The sequence below is a fragment of the Argiope bruennichi genome, chromosome 3, assembly GCF_947563725.1.
Source record: "Argiope bruennichi chromosome 3, qqArgBrue1.1, whole genome shotgun sequence".
Lineage (NCBI taxonomy): Eukaryota > Metazoa > Arthropoda > Arachnida > Araneae > Araneidae > Argiope > Argiope bruennichi.
Window position 1 is genome coordinate 104,154,626 of NC_079153.1, and position 16,829 is coordinate 104,171,454.

The 16,829-nt window shown below is 26.6% G+C and overlaps 1 protein-coding gene across 1 annotated transcript in view; it reads right to left on the reverse strand.

Annotated features, from left to right (window-relative positions):
* The window catches only part of LOC129964272 (uncharacterized), a 54,531-nt gene extending 38,122 nt beyond the window's left edge, over nucleotides 1-16,409 (reverse strand). Inside the window, exon 1 of the mRNA XM_056079025.1 lies at nucleotides 16,281-16,409. The gene's annotated coding sequence lies outside the window, so the exon portion shown is untranslated. The remainder of the gene's footprint in view (nucleotides 1-16,280) is intronic.
* Nucleotides 16,410-16,829: the final 420 nt, after the last annotated feature.

Genomic DNA, 16,829 nt, shown 5'->3' on the forward strand with positions numbered 1-16,829 from the left:
TCCCAGGTTCTATCCTCGCTCATATCAATCCGCCACAAATTCAAAGCACAAAAAGCTATGTGGATAAAATTAGATACAACGTTTTATCATCTAAAGTGTAAATACTTATCAAATTTTGTACCAAATCAATCTAACTGTTAACTGTCTATCGGTCTTTACTTTTGCATTCATGCAAACGCAGTAGTTCATAAATGTAACTATTTAAATCAATAAAATTTAGTATATGCCCTAGCATTTAAGTTCAAATATAATTTGTCTGTTCGGGGAAAATTACTAGAATTTTGAACAAGTACAAGAATATTACAAAAAATACTTTTGTCTCTCAAATAAAATTTAAAAAAGTGAAGATTATCAACACTAAAGGAAAAAAGAAGATTAATTAAGAATGCTAAGGCCGAAACCATTCATCTTGATAATTTGACAAAGAATATGAAATGAAAATAAATAAGAGAAAATTTGTTTCTAATTCCATTAAATTTATCTGGGAAGAATAAATTAGTGTTACGATCTTCAGTAGTATGACATCAAAAGGTATGAATAGAATATAAATGATAATATACTTATATGAATGGACAAAAAATGAATCAGGTTCATGAACACACATTAAAGCCTTAAATGACTGATATACTTCAAAATAATAAAGTATTAACACTTCAACAGGATTAAATTCATGTTATATGAGAGATAAAATGCGCAGGTAAGTGAAGAAAAACGAATATAAGTTAATATAAGCGCATATTAAGTCTCTTATAAGTGACTTTTTTCGATATAATCATACTTAAACAGGATTAAATTTCACGTCATCGGCAAAAATAATCATAATTTAATGCTGATCAAAAACTCGGACGACAATTCAGTAAAGGGTTTTGAAGTTTCCAGAAAATTATGTTATTAGAAAATATTATAAACAAAAAAAGGTTGAATTGATGATCAAATAAATTAAAAAAGCTCACTTGTGAATGGCGGTATTAACTGAACAAAGATTTGATTTGTTTTAAAAATTCCTTACTCTTTATTTCATAACTTTTGAAGAGCAGAGCCAAGAACTATTCCAAAATAAAAAAAATAAAAATAGATTCTCTTTTTAAAAAAATGTATCATATAAAGCAGTAATAAAAAATTCTTTCATTTTCCTTTTTTAGTCACAATTGTAGCTATTAAAACTACGCATAATGTATTTTTTACCATAAGAAATTAATTTGTGGCATTCAGTTTTGCAATACTCACAGTATATAACAATATAATCGCTGTTTTTTACAAAAACTCATTTAACTCTTAATTGAATTAATGCCATGCACCTTCACGCTTTAGAAATATGCATATTTTCTAAAAAAATTTCAGTTTTACCCACTAGTTTTTTATGCTATCTTGTTTCAAAGAATTTTTTGAATATAGTTATTTACTTTTTAATTATTTAATTTTCATATACAGTTGTTTTTATGCCTTTGAACCACCTTCTTTATGTTTTTGTGCCGTTGTAAGCGAATATCTAAATTATTTTTTAGCAAAAAATTCTCAATATGTTTTTACGTTAACATGTTCATTTTAAGTGCACAGTAACATATGTCTTATACAAGGATTAGCAAACTGAAAACATCATTAAAAATTTGAAACAATTATTTTAATTGTTATGATAATGCACCTAAAACGAGTGAAGTGAGAATAAATTCCAATATATATTCAAGAACTTGCACTGATGATGGCTGAAGCAAGGTTTTATGAGGCTATTACTTTTAAGACTTTTTTTTATGAACCTAAACTTCAGAGTGCCTGAAGGATTATCGTATTTACATATGCAAAAAAGATGAAATATATTGCTGAATTTATTCCTTTATAAATCTTTTCCACTGTTTTGTCGTAGTTGACGGTGATTGTCATCATTAAAGAATCGCACACCTGCAAAGATCCTGTTTCTGAGTTAGGGCCATCGGCAACTACAGGTGTCCCTCTTGTCCACCTTCGTGGGGAAACCTGGGTTGCATACTAAGACATGAATGACTAAGGAGCGATGAAAAAAGGGAGGAGGATATGTACTTCTGAATTAAAATAATCCTATGAAGCACAGTTTTGCTGAATGAAAAGATTTATTTATTGTTTTCCTTCATTATTATTCATTTAAAAAAATTTAATTTAATCTCTCATTTTGATTGTGATACAAAAGTAACTTTTTTATGAAATGCCATTCAGATTTATAAAACACATTATGATACTTTTAGCTCTATATAGTCTTAGTTTCTAAAATTATTATGTAATTTAATGACATATTAGTATATTGAGTATTTCTCTTTTGTTTTGTTTTCTTTGTTAATCTTCATATTAGTTATTTGGCAGCAGTGATTTCTAATATTTTGAACTTGCCGTCTTTCATCTCTCTGCTTGTTGGCTTTCTTTGATATCAAAGTATTAATACGAAATCCGTAACGATTTGAAATTTCATAAAAAAATAAATTATTGCAAAAGAAAGTTTAAACATGGCTACATATTTATCATTAAGATCTCGTTAATCCGTACTACAATTATTTACATAAAATTTTATATTTGCATTTGCATATATTTTTTTATTTTTATTTCAATAGTCTTACGAATAATTGAAGAATCGTAATTTAAAACAATAATTTAAAATAATTTGGAATATTGTTTTCAATAATATTTTTTGGTCTCATTTTCATGTCTTTGAGTCATCCATTTTTTCTTGTATGAAGGGGCATCGTATTATTGAATATCACTGCCTAAACACTTATCTTATTAAAATGAATATATGAATCACTAATTTAAATCTCAATAATGGAAACATAAAACTTAAATATTTTGCATTTATATCCAAATACGCTATTCAGAAAACTGAGTGGGAAATACTTATTTAAGAAATCTGAATACCACCTTTCATTTTTGTTTATTTGAATAGTAATATTTAAATAGAGATGTATAAACATGGTTAATATAGTATGGAAAATAAGATAAAAACATAAATATTTTTAATAATAATTCTAATTCTAATTTCTAATAATAATAATTACAGTGAATTGTGCTTAAAACTCATTAGTTTTTGCTTTCTATATATTTATGTATATAAAGAATATATTTCGATTCCCTCATGAACTAAATTTTAGAAAAAAAATTATATATTCTATGGTAACAAGTAATTTCTACTGATTCGGTGATTTTTTTGGTGAATTCCATTAGTTAATTATTTCATCAATTATCGCAATCATTCGCTAATAATTCAGTGATCAATACACAATACACGCATAATTTACAATCAAATAAGCAAAAACTCATAAAAAAAACCCTAATCTAAGTAAGTAATTTTTTTAAAGAAATTAAATTAGCTTTGTGACTTTGTTACAAATCTTACTCAAACATAAACAAATTTCAAAAACAGTATGAAAAAAATGGGTCCTTATCGAATTAAAAATGTTTACAGTTGGGAAAAAATATTCTTTTCATTTCTTTTCAAAACATAATTTACATTTTATGGTTAAAAATACCTTTTGTCGTTCTTGAAAATGAAACCCTGAAATTGCAAACAACATTGTGATATTTAAAGACCTATATACGGTATTTTATATAATGCTATGAAAAACATTTCTAACCTTCGAATAGAATTTACGATGACAGACCACTTGAGTGTTAAGTGATGAATGGAAAAATTTGCTATTAGAAGGTCTGAGACAGCAATTCTGCAAGTAAATCCTTGATCTTGAAAAATTACAATGTCATATTTTAGCCTTATATCCTACTTGTAATGTTTTGAATATTCAGAAATAGTTGCTTCTTCAGTTAATTTAATAAGATGTTTGAGGAGTTTTGTTTTTCTAGGAAAAAAGGATTTTTAATAATAAAAAAAGGTAAACAAACTCCGTAGTCAATTTGGTTTCCTAATATTTGTCAGAACACTTCCCCTTACCTACAGAAAATCTTATCTTCAAAAAAATCAAAAAAAAAAAAAAAAAAATCAGAGACTTTCTCAAAAAATTTTGTAGATTCGTTCTTCTCGTCTGCTTCAAAAATGATTTAAATTTTTCTAGGTTAGTGATATAAAATAAACATTTAGTAAAGTATATACAAAAATAACGAAGAAGATTACTGATGTGAATGTATTAACAAATTGCAATATCTTTTTGCATATAACATTTGATGCCAAAATACAAACACCAAGAATTTTACCTATTACACAATTTTTTTAAATTGATTTTCTACACATTTACTCTTAGGTTAAATTGGATGAAGTAAGGAGTTTCTAATAATAGAAAGAATGACATTTATTATTATTATTATTATTTTGAATAAGATTTAGTTCTTATAACAAATTTTGAAAAGTATGCTTGGACATAAATTAAGATTTTGGTATCAGACATTGGTAGGAAATTTTATCCTTTAATATTTTATTCATCGTAAGCTTTATATTAGCTGAAGAAAAAAGTCGTTAACAGCAGAATTAGTATTATTTAAAATTATTGACGTAACCAAAGAAACAGTCCACCAGTCCCAATCGTTTGACCGATTTCAGCAATTTTTTTTTAAATGAATGCTCCTGACCGCTAGATACGTCATCAGTGATTGCCTGCGCCTCACCAACCCCTATGATTTAGAAAAATTTAAATCCACTATTTTACAATGCATTATTTATAGAAACAAACATTTATAGAGCCTTTCAGGTCTAACCACGATAATGATTTAGACAATTTTTATTTTATATATAAGTTAATGATCCAAATACGGCATTGGGGATTTCTTGCCTTCATTCACCCTTGGTTAGAAAAAAATTCCCTAAAACGTTTCTTCAATGCATATTCTTTATAAAAGAAAAATTTAGACAAGGGTTTCCAATACCACCAATCCCGACGATTTTAATCTCGTATGATATTTTGGTCACTCATTTTCTATTTTCTAGGGACACCAGAAAACAAAATCATTTCTCCAGTCTGATATGGGAAAAAAAAGCATACATACTTTTTTTCTAATATTCCTTGACCTTTCCATGTGACTAAAATGAGATGGTTATGATGTAACTGGATTCTAAAACAAATTAGCATAGACTGCATCATCTTTATTTTAACATAAAATTTTTTTTAACATAAAATATATTTAAAACATATTTTTAACATAATTTATACATATTTTTAACATAAAAAAATTATTTATATTTTTGACATAAAAAAAACATTTGGAAGGGTTATTTTTCCTTAATAATTTTTCAATATAAGTAAAAAGGATATCACAACTTTTTGCATCATCAACAAAATAAAACTGTACTTAAAAAAATCTAGAACTTCTGAAAAGTTTTTATTTTCACCAGAAATCGAATGCTTTAACACGATGGCAGAAGTTTTGTGCATACGAAAGACATTTTTCATTCAGAAGTGGAGCAAACATCCATTAATTTTAGTCATTTTCGCTCCAAATATACATGGATCATGGAATCAATGTAACACAAAAATTAAGGAAAATTATGAAATTGAGATTTTAAACATGGAAGATTAATTCAATGAACAAGAAGATCTCATCATGTATAAAAATTACAGAAGGATCTTAAATGATAAAAATTAATTGATGAATTAAATTTTCCTTATGTTAGACAAATTGAGAATGAAAAATTTCATATGCAGGATTTACCAAAAATTATTTTTTCTATCATTCAGTAGAAGAAAGAAATTATTCGATGTTTAAACTGAACAGTTTGATTTGTATCGAGTTCACGTTTCTTACTTTCATATAAACCTGCCCAATTTCAAAAAGTGTTTTTGTTCAATGACAAAAAAATATCAATTTAAAATTTATTTTTAAGATTAAAGCTCATTGAATATTATAAAAATTAAATTTGAAAAAGAACACAACAGAAAAATTATTAAAATTTATAATCTTTAATCAATAAGATCGTATAAGATTTAAAGACAAGATCGAAATTTTAGGGATTTAGAAGTTAGATACTAGTACTTAATATGCAACATCAAATGTATGGACTTCCAAAATTTTGCTGGAGCAAGAAAAAAAAAGTAAAAATTTTAGTGAGAATATCAAAACGTGTTTTCGTACCAAATGAAATGAATCGGAAAAACTAGTTATTAGTTCTAAAAAATTCAAACATTTAAAATGTAATTTTTGGTTCTTCTAATTTAAAATTATTTTAATTTATATTATTCTTCTGATTTAAAATTATTTTAATTTTCATTCTTCTAATTTAAAATTACTTTAATTTATATTATTCTTCTGATTTAAAATTATTTTAACTTTCATTCTTCTTCTCACAAAATTTTTTTTGTTATTTTTCTAATTTAAGATTAATAGTTATTATATTCTTCTAATTTAAGATTATTAATTATTATATTCTTCTAATTTAAGATTATTAATTATTATATTCTTCTAATTTAAGATTATTACTTGTTATATTCTTCTAATTTAAGATTATTAATTATTATTTTCTTCTAATTTAAGATTATTAATTATTATAATCTTCTAAATACAGCTATGTTAATATAATAAGATTAACTACTAAACACATTAATTCATATTTTATAATTAATTAAAAGAAGATAAATGTTAAAAAATTAAACCAATTAGAATTATAGTGATACAAAATATTAAAAATCTCCAAACTTACTACTTAAGCACTCATATGTCATCAAAAGTGACTCTCGTGATACATAATGATCCATGACACGAACCATGCTTTAGAAAAGTTCGAGCCACGTGTTTATCTCTGATAGAGGCTGCTTCATCTAATAATACGAAGATCCTCAAACAACGTGCAATACATAAATGGATTTAGCGCCCTTGAATTTCATTGAGCTGTTTCGGACCTTGAATACTTAAAAGACAGGAAATGAGCTGTCATATAAATACGTTGCAGTATTATTTCACTACCCCTCATCGACGGGCTTGGACGATTTTTTTTACTTTCAAGTAATTTCACTCCTTTCGAGGTTCAATGAATTTATCCATCTAAAGCCCTTTTTTTTTTCAAGATAAAGACATCCACCGGTTTTTTTTCTGATTCTAAAACGATGTTGCTGTTAAATTATATTTTATTTCACATCCATTTAAGCTCTTAAATCTAGAGATGGATCATTAACCTGAAATACAATGGCTTATAAGTCAATCTGAGGTAACACTTAAAAATTCTCTAAGGGTCTTTTTTTTTTTTTTTTTTTTTTTTAGTTTGGGTAGTTTTGTATCGAGACATTTTAGGTATCAGTACTTACTTCAAACACAGTTACCTATAGAAATATAGTATAATTCACTTATTTTATTTATAGAAACAAATTAGACAAGAATGTGATACAGGAAGCTTTGGAGGCCTTCAAAATAGTTTGCTTTAGAACAATCCATAATTTTACAGGTCTAAAGTGTATTATGTTGAAAACTTCTGTTAAGTGGAAGCCAGAGAACAATCGACTGCTGAATAAATTTAGGAATCAAGAAGTGGTAGAATATAATATAAAGTACGCTTTCTAAAAATTTGCTTGATTATTACTCTTCAGAATAATTTATACAAAATCTTTACGCATTTCATTTTTATCAAAATATCCAAATAAATTGATAATTATTCATTTACCAAAATATTCAAAATTTTCTTTTGCAGTGATATTTTTTTTGCAGTTACTTAATTATATTCATTTTTTTTAACAGTCGATGCATGAACCTTTTTATTTTTAAAGTTTTTTTCAATGTTTTAAATACGAAAAAAAAATTTCTCTCTCTTTTTTTAGTAATTATTTTTTCAACCATTGCAATAATAAGCTATATCAATATGCTTTTCATACAGTTGAACATACAGATGTTGATCAAGAAATGTGAAATTAAACACAGATTTGGAGTTTTTAGTTTTTTTTATTTTATTTGATCAAGATCGTTCTAGAAATTTTAGACATTCTGCATTTAAAATAGAATGATTCAAATTTTTTATCCATTTAATTGAAGGTTGGAAAAATAAAACTCAATAACTGTCAATGAACTACGATTTCCCCCTTTTCTTTTTCAAAATGAAAGGTTTCCAATTGTAAAAGAAATATAAGTGGCCTGTATACTCCAAGTAGCTGAAAAACGCATTATTTGTTCTGAGTAAATAAAAGGAATATTGAGATGAGTGATCTGGAGAACGTAGTAAATGCATTGAAAAGTGGAAAAAAATTAAAAAACGTGGAAACAAAATAAAAAATTTAAAAATTATAAACGTGGTTAATTTGTTGATGTGCATCCAATAAACAAAAAAGGTTTCTTGAAATAGCTATATCTCTACTACTAATAAAGGTGAAATGTCAATTAATAATAAAGGAGTGTGCTTGTGTGTGTCTCGCACCATGTTAGATATTGCTAAATTAATGGTGCAAGTTAAATTAGGTGCAAATAAGTAGAAGTTGCAAGTTTTTAAAAATTGTATTTTGAATTTGAGTTAATAAAAGGTTAAGCAATATTTTTCTATTTTTTACAATAACTTCTCAAAAATATGAAAGCACAAAAATGATTTTTACTGCGATTCAAAATTGTTTTCTTAAGAATTCCAGTTTAGATGCCATAAAGTTTCTGTTTTAATGTTTCAAATCTTTTAAAAATATTTTTCTCTTTAATTTTAGCAATAAATTTCAGAGTCGTAATGAAACTTAAATCGTTTTTATTGTTTCATTGAATATTTAATTTCGTGATTTATTATTTAATTTATCGTGATTTATTATTTGTACAGTTTACATGAGGAATAAGAAAATGAAATTAGAATAACATGAAAGATAACGTGTAATAAAAAGTTTGACTATCCGGAGAGCGACTTTTTAATGCCTTTATAATGTCATTGGATTCGCTTCAATTAGGCGTAGCAAACAAAGAAGATGTTAGGTCATTGAAATAACGTGGCATTCTCTCATAATTTGATTCAAAATAAATAGTTTGATATCGAAACATCGAGTTACGTATCTATAAAAAACTATTTATGACACCTTGTCAAAAATATTCAGGAATATCAACTTATGCATTGATGATTTAAATGACATTAAGTACATTTAATATTTTGACGAACCAATTAGTAATCAAAAGTGGCTAGTTACATAATATAAATTAATATATTAAAAGAAAGTAGAATTAGCACATATTAATTTAGATAGAATGGAGCTATCTGAAATGAAGCTCAATGCCACTGGGAATGCAAAAGAATCAGAAAACACGAATCTAAAAATTGCAGATGTGTCAAAACTGCTCTAAACATATTTCTGTTTAAAAATTTTCAAACAATTGCAAAATTTGCAATTAGGATTGTACTGCATTTACAATCTCCAGAAATACTCCCGAATATATGTGCAAATACTCCCTATTAGTATTAAATTATCTGAATTAGTGCTACAGTAGAAATAATAACCGTTGTTTAGTGTGAATGCCAAAAGCCGTTGAACACAGACTTCTATGATATAAATTTCAAATGAAATGAATGAATAATTTAAGACTTCAAATGAATGAATAATTTAAGACTTTTAAATGAAACTTTCTCATTCAGAATTACGTGGTGAATCTAGCTTTCAACTCAAGAGAGAATTCTTCCTTTGACTACATTTTCATAATATTGACATTTTTGTGTTTGGTCTCGTTGTTTTGTGAAAAGAATTGAATGCGTTTTAAATCTTTTTCGAATGGTAGATTGAAATCAAAATTTAAAAAAGATCTAGAGGCTGGGTTTACTTAATTCATTTAGCTATTAGAATGTGTTTTAAATCTTTTTCGAATGGTAGATTGAGATCAAAATTTGAAAAAAGATCTACAAGTTGGATTTACTTAATCCATTTAGCCATTGGAGTGTATTTTAAATCTTTTTCGAATAGTAGATTAAAATCAAAATTTGAAAAAAGATCTACAGGTTTGGTTTATTAAAATCATTTGGCTATTATGATTTTATTCTAACTTATTGTGTTTCTATTATGAATTAATATGATTAGAAGAAAGACGAAACTTGGTAGTTGGCCCAAAATTTGATACAGTTTTGAAATTCTAATACATATATCTATTAGTATTAGAATTTCGAATAGTTAATTGATTTTTAAAGTTATAACATTCACACATACATGGATATACAGACAGACAGATTTTCACTTTGTAAATTTTATAAAATCTTCTACATAGATTCAAAATTTGAATGTGCAACCCAACATTTTACTTATTTCGGATTTGTACCATCGTATTCAAAGGCAAAAAAGTAGTTATAATTCTAAATTTTTGTTGAACCTTAGAGAAGTCTAAAATGTTTAAAATTTACAAAATATCAACAATGAAATTTTTTAAATTTTTACAATACTTTTATTTATAAATTATTTATAGAAAAAAGTAAAAAAAAAAGAAGCCGAATAAGATTAGGCTAAGATCAAAAATTTAAAAAAATAATGTATAGCATAACTATTTATAAATACACAAAATATTAAGTACGAATGATACATCTGAAGTATAATTGTATAGCAAGTATCAAACTATAATAAATAAAATTATCCATTTTTAACTGTGCTAAAAAACTTGATATGCAAAAAAAAAAAAAAAGAACATATTTCTCCGCTATCAATATTTATGCATTGAAGTTACTTTTTCATCTTATATTATTCACTAAATCAGTCAAAAATGTTTGTTCTAATAGTAACCTTGAGAGAAGAAAATTAGATAAATAAGATAATGTTTGTATGATTATCATTTTAAAGAAGCTCTAATGGTAATCAAAATTTTAAATAAAGCAACGAAAATCACACGCCGGCACGAAAAATAAGAAATAAATGCCCAGAAAATATGATTACATAGCAATTACCAGTATATTATTTTACAACGATAATGGAAGAAAGTTTCTAGAATATTCATTATAAAAAAAGGCTTATCAAATGGACATTCTATTGAGTTTAGCTCAAAATCGTTCTGAATACGCAATTTTGTATCAACTGAGTTTTGCGTGCAGTACTCCGAAAATATAATAGAAGAAACTTGATTTTTTTTATTGTCTTGAAATTACGTCTTTGATGACATAAAAACAATACAGATGTATTAAGGAAAGTAGAGAATCTGGCTTATTATATTAGATTCGATGATTTGCAAAATATGAAATGATCTTTCTATTTCAGAGGAAAATGATCATTACAATTAAATCTAATAATGAGAAACGTTATGCTATAGATGTGAAAATACATTAAAATAAGATTGGAATGACTTTGCCGAATCAGAAAATTTCGATCAAATTTCTCAGCCAGATGCTCTTTAGCATTATCTCGTCATCAAGTGCTTTCGCTATCCATTTTAGAATATACAATTAAGAATAATCTGTTTTATTTATTAATTACAACGATAACTGGAAATTTATCTGCATGTAATAGAATTCTTGTATAGTAAACTCGGATTTCAATACTTTTTATTTTCTCGTATGCAAAGTACAACATTTTCATGTTTCTGAACTCCCCGAATCCGAGAAATATATTTTTGAAATATGTCTGCCTGTACGAGATATACAAATTGTATATGAAAATGAAGTTTTGGTAATTTCATGATGCTATTTTTTTATTGAAGCATTTCTATATATTTTAGTGTAGTATTCTTTAGCAAGATGTTTTAAATTCCAGAAAATAACATACAAAATCCTTTTGGAAGTTAACGCTAGAACCTTGTACATAGATAGAAATATTCCATTGGAATTTCAGAATTTCCTGATTTATTTTATATTTGCACTGAGATGCAATGTGTTGAATTTTGAATTGTTTAAGATAAGTTCACATTTTGCATAAATAAACATTCAGTGTTTTAGAAGAGTTTGCATATTAGGTCACAAGTGTGGTATGTTATATTTTATATATTCATCAATTACAAAGTTTCTGTTCATAAAATATTCGCTCCATTTGAGTGTCAATGATTTACTTTTAGAAAATTTTATTATAAGGAAATTGATCAAAAAAATATAAAATTAAATAAATAAAAAAAAGATTGCATTAAAAGATATCTAAATTAAAATATGAATATACTTAGATAATGCATTTTGGACATTATTTTTCAAAATTTTTAAATGATGAGGAGTATATTTTATCATGTAAAAATTCACTATAGCCTAGATCACCATGAAAATGGATCAAGAAAATTTGATACTGCTTTTTTTTTAAGAATCTTCGGAGTCATGCAGGAATAAATAAATTATGTTCATATTGATGGTTCAAAATTATCTATTTTCTTCAGCAGGAAAAAGCAGACTCCATATGATATCGAGCAAGTAGTATTTCAAAAATAACTATTTATTGTTATTCCACAATTAATAATTATTCCAAATATTATTTCTTTTTTTCAGTTTATACTAAAATAATTGCATTGTATTTTTTTTTTTACTTTGAATTTATTCAGTTGAATAAGTATAATAATACGATTCAAAATTCAGAAACAATCAAGTTCAAGTTCAGAATGAACGTACGTTACTGATCGCAATGCTAGAGATAAGTACTTTATTTGCAATCTTTGCATAGCTTATTTTCATATTTCTATTTCCCCCTCAAATTTCATTTGGTCATTCGTATTGCAAAAAGGATAACTATAAATATTAACAAATACACTGTAGTTATGGAAATATACTGAGGAAAATAAAGAATAAAAGCAAACTTAACATTTTCATTTTGTGGATAGTCCTTCGGACATTATATGGTCTACTGAACACGATAGCACTGATGCTTTAAACGAAAAGATAACTGTTACTTAAATTGGTACAATAACAAAAGAAAAAAAAAAGACTGAAAAGGAAGAGTGCTACTCCTTGAACTTGATCACTTCCTTAGATTGAATCGTGTGAAGTTCATATTGTGGTTTGCATCACGTTTTCTTTTATTATCCAATTAACCAAACCTGGATTTTGATTCCCGTTCTCTCTTTTTCTAATCTGGAACGTTACCTTACAAGCAATTATGTATTATAGATATATAAATATACCGCCGGCATCCTGGCTTAGGGGTAGCGCTTCTTCCTCATCATTTGAGCGTCCAGGATTCTAGTCCTGGTTCGGACATGGTTGTTCTTTACAGTGCGCTAGATTTGTGAGGCGTGTGAAAGAGCCTCCCTATAAAAAGGGGTTGTGCAAGCGATTGTGTGAGTGTCATCTTCATATAAGCTAGCAGTCAGACTTCTGCCCTCGGGTGCTCAGGGCCTTTACCCTCAGAAGCAACTGCACAAACTCGGCTTAAATCGCTGGCTTTGTCAGCGGGTTTGTCTATGGCTAGTGCCATAAATAACTATGGCAACATAAATATCTCACTTTTCATATATACAAGATAACGAAATGTTCAGACTTATGAGAATTTAATGTATTAAATTAAGAATAAAGCTATTGGGAACATGAAAATATATTTGTACATTAAATGAGCCTTGAACATGAAAGAAATCAAATCTGTTCTTGTGCAAAATTTAATTTAGGAGCATTTGTAGCCGTATAGTTATCAATTGCCTTGAAATGAACATGAAATTATTAATAAACCCATTTCACATGGAAAGAGAAGTGCAAACCAGAATTTAGAAGGAAAAATCTCACTTACTTTCTCTCTTACACACACATACTTCATCGTCAATTAGATAATAATTAAATGGTCTTAGTTTAATGGTATCTTTCTGCGGTTTTAATTAAATTTCTCTTTTGAAGTCGTTTTCTTTGAGAAGAGAGCTGGCGCTGACAACTTGGACTAATGTCTGTTGTTGTCGTCTGGGTGAAATTTTAGTATATTTTTAAATATATTTCTTATCTTGGTCATTGATGAAGCTAACTTAGAGTCTCTCTATAGTTGGCTAATTAACTGAAGAGCATACCTGAGTCTTTTTCAGTCATTAAATAGTGTTACTTGGATCTAATATACGTTTACTACTAGCTTTTATAGTTCGATGAAGTTGAAGTTAGTTGAAATAATCAATTTAAAATAAGAATTCACGTACTATTTCCATATTTGTGATATTCAGGAAAATTTGCTATATTTTCTGAATGGATCTGAATATCTGGATCGATAATTTTGTAAGATAAAAAATCATTCTAAATTACAAACCAAGCGAGATTAAATGAGGTTATTGAAATGGATTTATTTATGTGGAAATAACTTTCTATGATTTTTAATGTATTTTAATAAATGAATGATTTTTATTATACAAAATTTTGTTAAAAGTTGATTATTATATAACATTAATATTTGATATAGCAAGAACATGCTTAGAAATGTTTGCCATTGTAGTGGAAATAACTTATAATATTTTATAGTATGTCAGCTATTTAAATTAAAAAAAAAATAATTCTTATTAAAATCTTGGTGCCTATAATTTGGGATTTTTATTACAATTTACCGTTTAAAATTTGGGAAACATAATAATGATAAATGATTTTATGTCTCCTTAATGTAACCATCAATGAATTTTAATTAAGATTTTGTTTGGATTTTTTATCGCACAATTAAAAATACTCAAGTACATCTGCTTAATTTTCAGAGTTCAATAGAATAAGCATAAGGAAATTACTAGCTTTTCTTTTAAAAATGATAAAGCATTAAGGATTTAATTCCTAATTCATAGAATGTTGTTAAAAATTCAAATTCCCTATAAATTTTTGAAATTACATAAACAATATTAATTTTTCAGAAATATTTGATATCCTATTGCTTTGGCACCACGACATCCCCAAAAATGTTGATTTCCTCATCTGGATTGAAAAAGACAATTTCGAAATTATAATTTCAATAATTTTGAATAGATTCAATAAGTACATCCCCCATCTGCTTACACTGCTACAAAAAAACTCTTTATCTGATTGAGTTGTCTTTGTTCTCAATTCATTTAATAACATTCAGCTGACATATTAAATTAAATAAAAGGTGAATATCAGCCCTAAAATTCAGATAATTTTAATCCCATTTTATATTTAAAATTTTTGGCTTTTCAGCAGTTACTTTCTTGAAGAATAACGTCATTCAGCTTAATCCAATTCTACAATTTGAGAAAATTGTGTGATTAATATTCTCATCCGATTTATTCATTATTATTATTATTATTATTTTTTTGAAAATTTCTTCAAAATTTTTTCAGAAAACCTAAAATATGTTTTGTCCATTTTCACTTAAGCAATACAAAAACTACTGACTAGTTTGCAAAAAGAACTTGACTCGTTACATGGGGAGCCTTAGAAAGAATTTAGCTTCACTAATGATGCCGATAAATTGTAAATTCACCAATGGTGCCGATAATTGTAATTTGTGAGTCACTGTCCTATAGCATTTCAGAACAGTTCGAAATAGAAGTAACATATCCAATTTGTAATGTAAACTAATTAATAAAATAATACTGTATTCGAATTGACCAGGTTTTTATCAATAATCTTATTCTTTGGATTAAAAGAGAACTTTATTTTCACAAAGCAATGTTATAAAATATTGCCAGTTCTGTAAAATATCCAATTTCCTCTTAAATAAAATATTTAATGCGAGCATAAAACCAAAAATCTAGGATATCGGACTTAGCTTGGCAGTTTTCTTAAAATCGTGTTTTTTCGGAGAAAATATTTAGATACGAATCGTATACAAATTACATACAAACATATTTTCACAAAGCAATGTTATAAAATATTGCTAATTCTGTAAAATAATCAATTTCCTTATAAATAAAATATTTCATCCGAGCATAAAATCAAAAATCTAGGATATCGGACTTAGCTTGGCAGTTTTTTTAAAATCGTACTTTTGCGGAAAAAATATGTAGATGCGAATCGTATACAAATTACATACAGATATTTTTCAATTTTACCTCATCTCACATCCATCAGTTCTATTTCACAAAATTTTGAGTTACCAGTAGGTTATTATCATGCGGCAACGATGCGAGTACCGCAAACATTTACAAGATGGCGCTATATGACATTGTCAGCATGAGACCAGATAGACAATAGCTTTAATAAATAGTTATAAAAAAATGTTATTTCTGTTAAATCGCGTTTTTTCTGAAAAGACACCTATATATATAAACTTTAAAAAAAAAGCAAAACCTTATCTAAATATAAAATCTGATCCAAATAGAGCCGTTTCCGAGATACACGAAATAAATTTATATATATTCAACACTTGCTCGTATAAAGTTGTAAGATTAAGAGTCAAAAGCACCGATTGCTTATTTCTAAAAGCAAACATTTGAAATTATTAAGATAAATTAGAGAATCCGAGCTCTAAGTCAACGACTTATCACATTTCTCAACATAAATAAATTTGAATAATACATATGATGTGACAAAACTACTGAATATTAGAAAAGAAAAAAAAGTAACAGATGAATTATTTTCTTACCGGTCTGTCTATTCAGAAATGACTTCTCCCTCAGTGACTAAGATATCCGAAAATCGTGATCAGCATGATCATTATAAACCAGAATAACCTTTTCGTGCTCTACGCTTGCGTTTCTCCTGGCTGGTTCGCATCACATGGATTTTGAAAAACTTATATAATCATTTGTTTTCTTTTTTATCTTTTTTGTACAGAAATTACTTGGTCTTATGCAATAAGTTTCTCCGTCAACAGCATGCTATTTATGAGGCGTAAGCAAAATTTCGCATTGAATTGACAGATTTTGAAATAAAATAGATTGATGAATTCATGAAAAAAACTTTTCTTATTGAAGAAAATATATTTTAATGTTAATTCATTAATACTTTTAATTAAGACATATTGCTTTAAGTTAAAGAATAGTGCTTATAAACTGATAATTTTTATTGCATATTTTATAGCTGATTATTTATTACGTCGCTAAGTTTGGATAATAAAAATACTAATAAATTTTCCAAAATTTCTTACATATAAATGTGTTAGAACATAATTTGATTCAATTTTCAAGTTTTC